The sequence below is a fragment of the Nesoenas mayeri genome, assembly GCF_963082525.1.
Source record: "Nesoenas mayeri genome assembly, chromosome: Z".
Lineage (NCBI taxonomy): Eukaryota > Metazoa > Chordata > Aves > Columbiformes > Columbidae > Nesoenas > Nesoenas mayeri.
Window position 1 is genome coordinate 52,707,252 of NC_137542.1, and position 9,680 is coordinate 52,716,931.

Genomic DNA, 9,680 nt, shown 5'->3' on the forward strand with positions numbered 1-9,680 from the left:
TGTAATTCCTGCCTGCATGTAAAGTTTTTTTTTTTTAAAAAAACCTTGGTGTTCATACCTGCTTTTACCTTCCTCCTGCATCATGCGAGTGTGTCCTCAAAGTGGTTGTTGAGGCAGATGTGGAGTTCCCCTTGCACTCAGAAGGATCGGTTCATTCCCAGTTGTCTCCACATGAGACACAGTATTGTGACATCTCTGCATGAAGACCCATTTCTCGCCATCTTCTTGTATTTCCATATTTGCACATTTTGGATGGTAACTCTCATTCATGCAATAACTGATCTTCAATTATGGAGTTATCTTTTAATAAAGTAGGGGCTATTACGGGAGGACTAGCTCTGAGGTTCTGGTTTATGATTAAAATTACAGGTTATAATGCAAATTGTAACTAGGAAATGTACCTGTTAGTCAATGGGTTTGAGCATAATTAAAAGCCAGTATCAAGCATGTCCTGGTCCATCTGATACTGAAAATGGATTCTCATTTGCTGTTCTCAGAATTAAACCAGAAGAAGTTGCCAAGAACAGATGGCCAGTTAAGCGAGAAGAGTGTATTAGGTTAGCCCAGTGTAACTGGAGATATTGGCCACCATTGTCAATGGCACTGAGACCTCCATCTCTCTGATGGGAAGCAGGGAGAGCCATCTGCCTGAACATGTGACCTGTAGACCATAAGATATCAAGTATGCCCACAACAGAGCTGAGGGGAAATGCCTTTTTGAGGAGATATTGATAGCGGGTCTACCTTGCCAGGTCATGTTGACTCACATCTTCCTCCACAAGGGGGTTCACCAGCCTAGTGCCTCTACCATGGGACCCCTGTGTAACATGTTACAAACTGCACCAAGAGCCACAAGCTGGCCATCAGCTTTTCAGGATGATTAAAGAAATGAGAAATGGGAAAATCTGTAATGGTGGCAAGCCTCCACACCTGTCATGCTGTGCTACAATTTCAGTCTTTGATTGTTGGTCCCATAAAGGTGTCATTTTTTTTGTGTTATTAAAGCAATTACAGTTATTATACTAAATTTGTCCTTTCTGAAGGGAGCAAGAACAAACAAGGAAGGATTTGCATACAAATTGAGCCTGAATGTGGGGGAAAAAAATCACAGCAGGCCTGCTCGACAGACAGATGAGGCGGTGAGGAGACATTATGAAGGAACATGGGCGGGAGCTACCCTCCTTTGCAGCCCTTTGCTTGTGACCCTTTGAGGAATGTCTCCCAACCGTCTGAAAGATTCATTTGAATGAGAGGCAGTTTGGTGCACTGTCATCTCGGGCAGATCAAAGCCCGTTTCCTCACTTGGCTGAAGGAGACATGTGGAAAGCCTCCCCTCCCCCAGGCAAGGCATTTCCCCTGGCACCAGCCTGACCTCCCTACTCCTTCTCTCAGAGTACCCCCATGTAATGTCAACTGTCCCCAATGTGCCTTCGGGCCACCGTCTTGCCTCAGCAGCTGGAGGACCTGTGTCTGAGCATGGCGGTACTCCCCTTGGGGCCGGCAAGCTGGCAATCGGCTGCAGCGGAGCTGTTTCATCCCAGGAAATGTGTCAGGGCACCAGTGCAGATGTTTGTAGTTCAGAAGAAAAAGGTGTGGCAAACAGTACGTTTCAAAGCTGGTTCAAGTGGCAACAGAGTTGGTTCTTGAGCACGGAAAGCCATTTGCAACGTACCAGTCTCCCACTGTGATTGTGTTCCTTTACACAATGTTCTCCTTGTGTTTCTAGGGACAAGGGGAAGGGTATTTCTCATTCATAAAAATGGTATTGAAAACTTTGGATGTATATTGATTTTTCCCTGTGACTGAGTTTTATGCCCCAAGTCACTGCTAAATAAAGCGTGCTCCCATGAAGATCAGTGTGTGTGAAGGAAAGAGGAGCATGTGGCCCTCTCCAAGAACTCAATGAGCACCGAGCTCACACATTGATACCTTCCGCATTAGGATTGCTGGAAGGGCCCTGCTCACCAGCATCCTGAAGCAATACAGCCTTTTGACTTCAAAAGCGAGCTTTGATAAAGGAAGAACACATAGATGGGGACAATAAATTCTTAAATTTTAGTACAGACCTTCTTTCCTTGACTCTAAGCCTCTCCATGGAGCTGATACTGTTTTGCTGCTGATTTGGACATATCAATAAATATAGGGGTTCATTAACTTCTGTGAAGTGCACTAGTACACCAGAATGTGGGATTTTCTGGTGGCTGTGTGGCTTGTGCCTTTACTGGCATGTAAAGTCTATAACATCTGTGCTGGCCACCTTCCGCCCAGAGACATAGAGAGAAGTTACTAAGTAGTTTGGGTATTCCACAGCTACCTCTTTAAAAGATGAAGAATTACTGCTGACTAATATGGAAACTAGAAATTTTGCCACTTCAAGCAATCAAATTTTGGAAAGTTTATGACCTGGTTTAAATGTTGAAAATCGACCTCTTTGTTGGGTTTGGACTACTTTCAGTCCAGCAGGTTTGGTAGTGAGTAATTGATATGTAAATTAATTTTCTGATATCACTAGTAGCTGAATAGTGTATCTGCAAAATACATTACTTGCAAATGAACCTCTGGACCATTATGTTGGCCTCACTGACAAGGCCCTGGAACATACTGTTTAAATAAGGAAAGATGCTGTTGTACTTTATTTAATGTCATTCTTTTCTACATTATGTGCTTTAAATTCCTATAGATGTAAAAGAAAAAAATGCAGTCTGTTTCTCTTTTTTAGGAAAACAATGGGTTTACAGTTGGTTTTATAAATGGAAGAATGTTCTAAAGTGGAGCATCTTCATGGGTCCTCATTTTCAGCTATATCACAGGTTGAGAACCAAGTTGCTTTTCTGACTTAACATTTACAACTCCAGGATATAAAAATCAATAGAGGTATGTTGCATTGTTCATTAAAATTAAACTGGCAAAATCCTGTCTGCTTGAAGATACATCTTACTTTTTAAAAAGTCTTTACAGTAACAAGTATAGCTGGCATCCTAAATTAGAAGATAAGGGTGATGTCAGACCATCTCCTTAACTATTTTAAAGAGTAGTCTGTGTTTCAATGTCTGACCTGTTTCAAATGTAAAAGAATAACTGGTTAGAGTTTGAGCTACCACAGTCATAGCTGTTGCTGAATATCTGCTCCTGAAACCTGACAACTATTCTGCCTTTCAGTTGTGGTTCAAGATTGAGCCAGAAATATTAATTTAATTTAGACGTTATTGTCTGGGCATTCAAATACAGGATTACCAGCTTTATACTTGGGTATCTTCCCCCATAGCCGCAGAAAAAATAATATTATTTTTTTTTGCACTGCACTATTTAAATTTGAGAAAACAATTGAAAGGATAATGAGGCAGGAACGCTGACTTCCCTCTTCCAGGCAAAGAAGAGAAACTACTTGGCAGGTAAAACATGCTGCTCCAGAAATCCTGGTGGACTCATTCAATTCTCACAGTTATTAAACTAGAGGTATTAAGATTTGGAGGACATCACCAACTGTTCTAGTCACAGCGCAAGATCAAATTTCTCTAATGTCCTATTTTTGCTGACTTTTTAAACCAAATAGCCAAACCTTTACTTCTGACCACTCCATGGATTAGTAACCTATTAATAAATAAAGAGTTCAGGCTTCTGAAATTCAGTAATGTTTGTGAATATATTTTTCCCTACAGTATTTGATCTTTGAAGAACACAGCAACATTTTTTGCCCTTTTTTTAATCAATATTTTTAAAATTTTTACTTGCTTTATTCATTGCTAATTTTGCCCTTATGAGGTTTTTTTCACAAATAGAATAGACTAGACTATTTCAGTTTGATGGGACCTACAATGGTCATCTACTCCAACTGCATGACCACATTAGGGCTGATCAAATGTTAAAGAAAATTATTAAAGGCATTGTCCAAATGCCTCTTAAAAAGTGACAGGCATTGACCACCTCTCTAGGAACCCTGTTGTAGTGTTTACCCTCTTGGTAAAGAAATGTTTCCTAATTTCCAGTCTAGACCTCCCTTCATGCAGTTTTGAACCATTCCTGTGTGTTCTGTCACAGGATACCATGGACTGCTCCTATAAATAGCAAATATGCTAGCTTTTGGATTGCAACTGTACAAACTTGTTCAGGAAGTATGTTCTACTGTAATCTGTTACATCAGAAACCTATTTTTTCTTTTCATCTACATCTGTTGCCCAGTACTGACCCTCATATTATGTCTCTCAAGCATGTCCCTTGCATACAAGATTCTCAAAAGCAAACACTTTCAGATATGTTTCTGCATTCCTAGTGAAAACAAACAAACAAAAAACCAAACCAACAAACAAAACCAGCCAACCAAACAAAAGCAAAAGAGAGAGATGTAAGGAAAAAAAACCCCTGTTCCGTAGGTTTTCAGTAAGTTTTCTCAAGAACCTATTCAACTTTTCCAGATGCATCATTATCCTGGGTAGCTAGACAGATGTAGAGTCAAGTGAGAGTGCAGATAAGCTTGTTGGATACCACCACTGACTGAGATATGTAGGCCTCCATATAGTAAGGTAAATGCCATCATTTCTTCCCCATTTTGAAGTTTTCTATGAGAAAAGTTTAGCCCTGTCTATGGTTACAGAACAAAGGAAAAATCTCTATGTGCATTTTATAAGTTAGTTTTTTCATTGAATCATTTGTGGGATGCTGTAACTGTAATACATAAAATATTACAACATTTATTTCTTCTTCAGAATTGCTGAGATTTTTCCTCATCTGCAGAAATGACTTGCTCATACTATGCAGTGTCTGATCTACATATTCGTATTCTGTGGTTAGGAAATTCAGAGCAAAAATCTTATCAAAGTAACTTGATTATGGAGTGCTGCAGGGAAGATCAATGTAGATGCTCAAAATGGCATCAGGAGAAAATGTTATATTGAAAGACAATGAAAAATATTACATTAATGTTTCTGAAGATGTAAATGTGGGATTCTGTTATCAAATTTACTCTAGTGTCAGGTATACTTACCTATAATTGACTTTATTTTGAAACTTTGTTCTCATTTCTCTATCTGCTTTTTTAACACATCTTTCACAAACAGCACATGGTCTGGATTTCTTTCTCAGTAAAATTCCCTGTCCTCCTGCACTTATCCCCAGCATCAAAATTAGGGCATAACTGGCCCACCTTCATGCTAAAGTAATTGATCACTCCTCTTACAGGGACTTACAGCTATTGTTTCTCAAAGTTTGGGGGACCATGGTGCTCATGTTCTCACAAAAAACCCTTTTCCCCTCCATCTTTGAATTCTATTCCTGTCCACAGCAATTGCATAGTATGGAACAAGCCTCCTGTGGATGAAAAGCCTTCAATGGATGAAAAGATAAAGCAGAAATATTTGGAGCAAGGGATCATTTCCACAGCAGTGACTGAGCACAAGGTAAACTTGGCAAATCTGTCCAAACTGACTAGAGGGGATGATGGGTATCACCTTCTCTTGCTTAGGACAGATGTGTTTCAGAAACAGATTATTAATTTATTCTTCTAGCAGTTGCAAAACAACCCCCTGATCCTTGGTCATGGTATCCCAGGCATAGGTCTTGAACTCATGTAGAAGAGGTGAATTTCTTCTCTCTGGCTTGCCTCCTTTCCCCAGAGCAGGCAGGTTTCCTTTTTTTTTCCAACTCCTAGCCATTGTGTAGTTCTCTGAGTAGGTAGGTCTGATGCCTATGCAGGAACTTTGACTAGTTCAGTATGTTGATCATCATCTTACCTATTCAGCTAAGAACATAGAAACACAGTAAAATTTCATTGATTTCCTACTTCAGTTATTGATTTTGAAGATGCTAAAAAGGGCCCTAACATCCAAAGCACCATACCTCCTTTTTGTACAGCTGTAGTATCTATGAGGCCCAGGACAGCGTTGAGTGGTGACCTCTGAGTGGCTGCAGGCAACATCATCTTGATGGAAGGTGATGTCTGTGGCACAGTTCAGCACAGAGGCTGGCTAACATCACAGCTTAGCTCCTTTAACCACTTGGCACAATGATAGTAGCTCTGATTGGACCATTGCTTGAGAACATCTCAAAATCATTCTGGGAAATGTTTTCTAAATTGTCTGGTTATCTCAGATTGCCTCTCCCCCTTTCAAATAACTGGAATCTTGCTAGGAAAAAGGTCAGGTTTTAGAATTTGATGTAGAACTTAGTGTTGGGAGTATTAAGGAAGTGGTGGTGTCTTTCAAGCCTGCCACTTACATCTGGAGCTTCCATAGAATCTGCATTGACTGTCTGTTAGGAGCTGAGATCCATCATGCTGCTGACATTCAGGCTATCATCACATTAACGATTGTATACAGGCGTATGTAACAGTTTGAAGTATGCATGTTTTTAGAAGGCAACTACTACATGACCTGTAGCTAACCTGTGTTGCCATCCAGACAGAACAACACTTGAAACAGGTGAAGCTGTGTCAATGTTTCCCCATTTTCATCTGAGTTTTATGGAGTGCCCTTGAATGTGCTGTCTGTGCAGCACTAGCTGTTAGTTCTCTAGGGAAGACATTTCATCTGATATAATGGTAGTTAATATATTTCTATGACTTCCTATCACTTTTCCTCCTCAATGCTATAGGTCTGTGTTTTTGGAACATCCTGACTTATCATCATTCTCCTGTGACTCTCTTTTATTATCCAAATAGCTTTAGAAGCTCACAAAACTAAGCTTCACAACAGTGAGGAATTTTTTCCTTCCATTTTGCATGAAGGGAGATCAAATGCAGAGTGATTTTGACTTGAACATCATCTAAACTCTGAAGCAAAGCTGGTGTTTGAACATAAGCTCTCACTGTAGTGCTTCCCCTGTGCAACTAAGGCCTTCCAAAGATGAAACCACCAAAGCAAGGTTGTAATCCTTTAACTTTAAACTTTCCAAAGTACTTTCACTTTGGAAGCCCTACCAAAATTGTCTGGTAATGAGGGAATTGATTTCATGAATCACAACTAGCATATAGTCCTGTTGTACCTTGCGAACAGTTATGACTCTCTTCTGCAGATGTCTCAGAAGAGTCAAGGTGGTGCCCCCGTATGGCTTGGATTTTCGTTTAGTGAGAGAGTCCTTATGGATAAAAGCCAAGTTTTGCATTGCAGTGCTATGGTTTTATGGAGGCGATGTGTATACAGCACTGTAATTTCACCGAATACAGGAATGGTATACTTGAACCTTGGCTCATATTAAGAAGGAGATTGAATGATGGCTTTCACGAAACACTGATTTTAAAGAGTCTTTTGTCCAAGCAGTTCATAGATTTTGGTTTTGTCTGTTTGATATGTTCTATAAAAGAAAGGATCTATTGGATGTAGTTCATTTCTTTCAGCTGTAACTGAACATTCACACGTGTCTTTTGAACAATGTGAACTCAAACTCAGGCACAAAGATAAGATATCTGTTCACAGTTTAGAATCTGTTCTATAACATATTTCAAACACTTGCTGTTGGATTAAATTATACTACCAGCTCTCTCAGATTTATGGGTAGTTCATGTTGTTGTTTACATGTATTTTAATTTCTTTACTATTATTCATATCAATTATTTTCTAGTTTTTAAGCAATAAGAAGTTCAGATCTACATATTAGCTAAGTTATGTGACTGTGTACTGTGGTTCTCAAATTTCAGACTGATTCGATTTAAACCAAATGGCTTCCTGTGACAATTTTAGCCTCAAATATTTTGCACTATGTTAAATTTATTTACAGTTTTAGTGGAAAAATAGTGACAGGGATTAAAATTTTCTTAAAAAGTAAGTTAAGATTAAGTAACTTATTTTAAAATGAAAACATACTTACCAATAAGATGTGCCACAATTTTACATCTCTTCTGAACATGGGGGCTGGGCTAGATGACCTTTGAAGATCCCTTCCAACACAAACTATTCCATGATTCTATGATATATCCATCTGTACAGTTACCCCTGACTCACCAGAGCTGAATAGTAATTGAGCAGTGGTAATGCCACACAATGAATCACCAGGGCCACTTCTTGAATACTATGCTTGTTTTTTCATTAGGTCTGTATCTATCTGATGGTCTTCATGGTCTGGAAGGACTGCATACATATGTATTGCAGCAGATGCTTGATTTAGAAACATGGTGAGAGTATATGCCTAGTTTCTTTCTGGTTTCCTTCTGGAATTGTTTTCACCATGCTACTTCTTACAAGATTAATTTCCCTCCATCTTATTTTCCCTGTCCTATTCTTTTCTAATAACAATGCTTTGGGATGACTAATACGCAGGTGAACCTGCAGGCTCTATCTGGTTTCTTTGGTAGTAGGTTTATGGGCAGAAGTGTATTTCTGCACTACCCCCCTCCCTTGCTTTTCATCTTTAGACCCTGGAGTTAGCACCAGTGCCATAGCCTCAGTTTCCACTACAGCAATGTAGAGGAACAGTACTGGGAAGCAATGTTTGGACTAAGCAGCATATCCCTTTCTCAAAGGAACCCAGCCTAAATAATCTACCACACTCCGAAGTTTTATTAACTTCTGTCTTACTTCGCAGTTTTCAAGCCAAAATAAACTGGTTCTCTGATTAAGTGTAGCTTTATTGTAAATCTTCTAACAGTCATCTATCTTCTACAGCCTGCACACTCCAGGGTAGCAAGCACAATCACACAGCCTCACTGAAAGGAGATATGTTTGCTGCAGATTCAAAACATATGACACAATTTTTGAGCTGTTTCATTTCAATTTTGTGCTGTTATCATTTCAATTAAGAGGTTGCTGCTTCTTTTGTTCATGGAGACAAAAGGAAAAAACCAACACATAACAGGCAGTCCCTGGTTTGCAGTATTGAAATAGATGAAGCATGCTTCACTGTCTTGACTGTATCAGTGCACTCAAGCTGGATAAACAAAGTGAAGAGGCCTCTGACCCTAAATAATAATGTTAAAAATGCCTTCTTGGATTATATTGAATATGAACCAACTCTGTTTTTAAGAGGTTGTATCTACTCTGTCTTCAGTCCCATTTCTCCCCTCACATCCCCTTGCTGCCTTTCCATGTTAATTCATTTAAACAGCGTTTCTTTCTGCTCAATTTGCATTCAAATGACTGTCAGGGGAATTTATGGAAATAATATAAGTGCTTTTATCATTGTGTATTTAGTCACATGTGCTAATTTTCAAAAGATGAACTTGTCTAGCATCTTAGCAAAAAAAAAAAAAAAAGGGTAAGAATCAGGCACCAGCCTTGTCATGGCTACAAAGCTAAGAATGCCCAAACCAGTGTGGCTGAAAATTACAAACAAAGCCAAAAGTCCAAATTAATGATTTCTTGGCTCAGATTATATATCTTTGATGTTTTAGATTGCATATCCCACCCAGATACTTTCTGCTTCTTCATCCTCCTTTGTTAGCAAAAATACCCATCTTTAGATTGAGCATACAATGGCATCTCCTTCTTCTTTGTCTTTACCTGGAATCTTCACTTTGTGTGCTGTTTCTTTTCCTTAATTGGTGTTACAACAATAGTAGGGCACATCTCTTTTTCTCGTGCTTAACAAGAACTGCACAAAGGCCACCATGAAACACCAGTGGTAACCTGTGTGGATTGAATCTCTGGAAGCTGAAACTGCCCCCGTCTCAAAGTGGCAATCAGCAGATTCCCCAGCCTCCACTGTATTTGATAACATCTTCAGTGAATTCACAGCCAAGACAATCTTGATTTTGA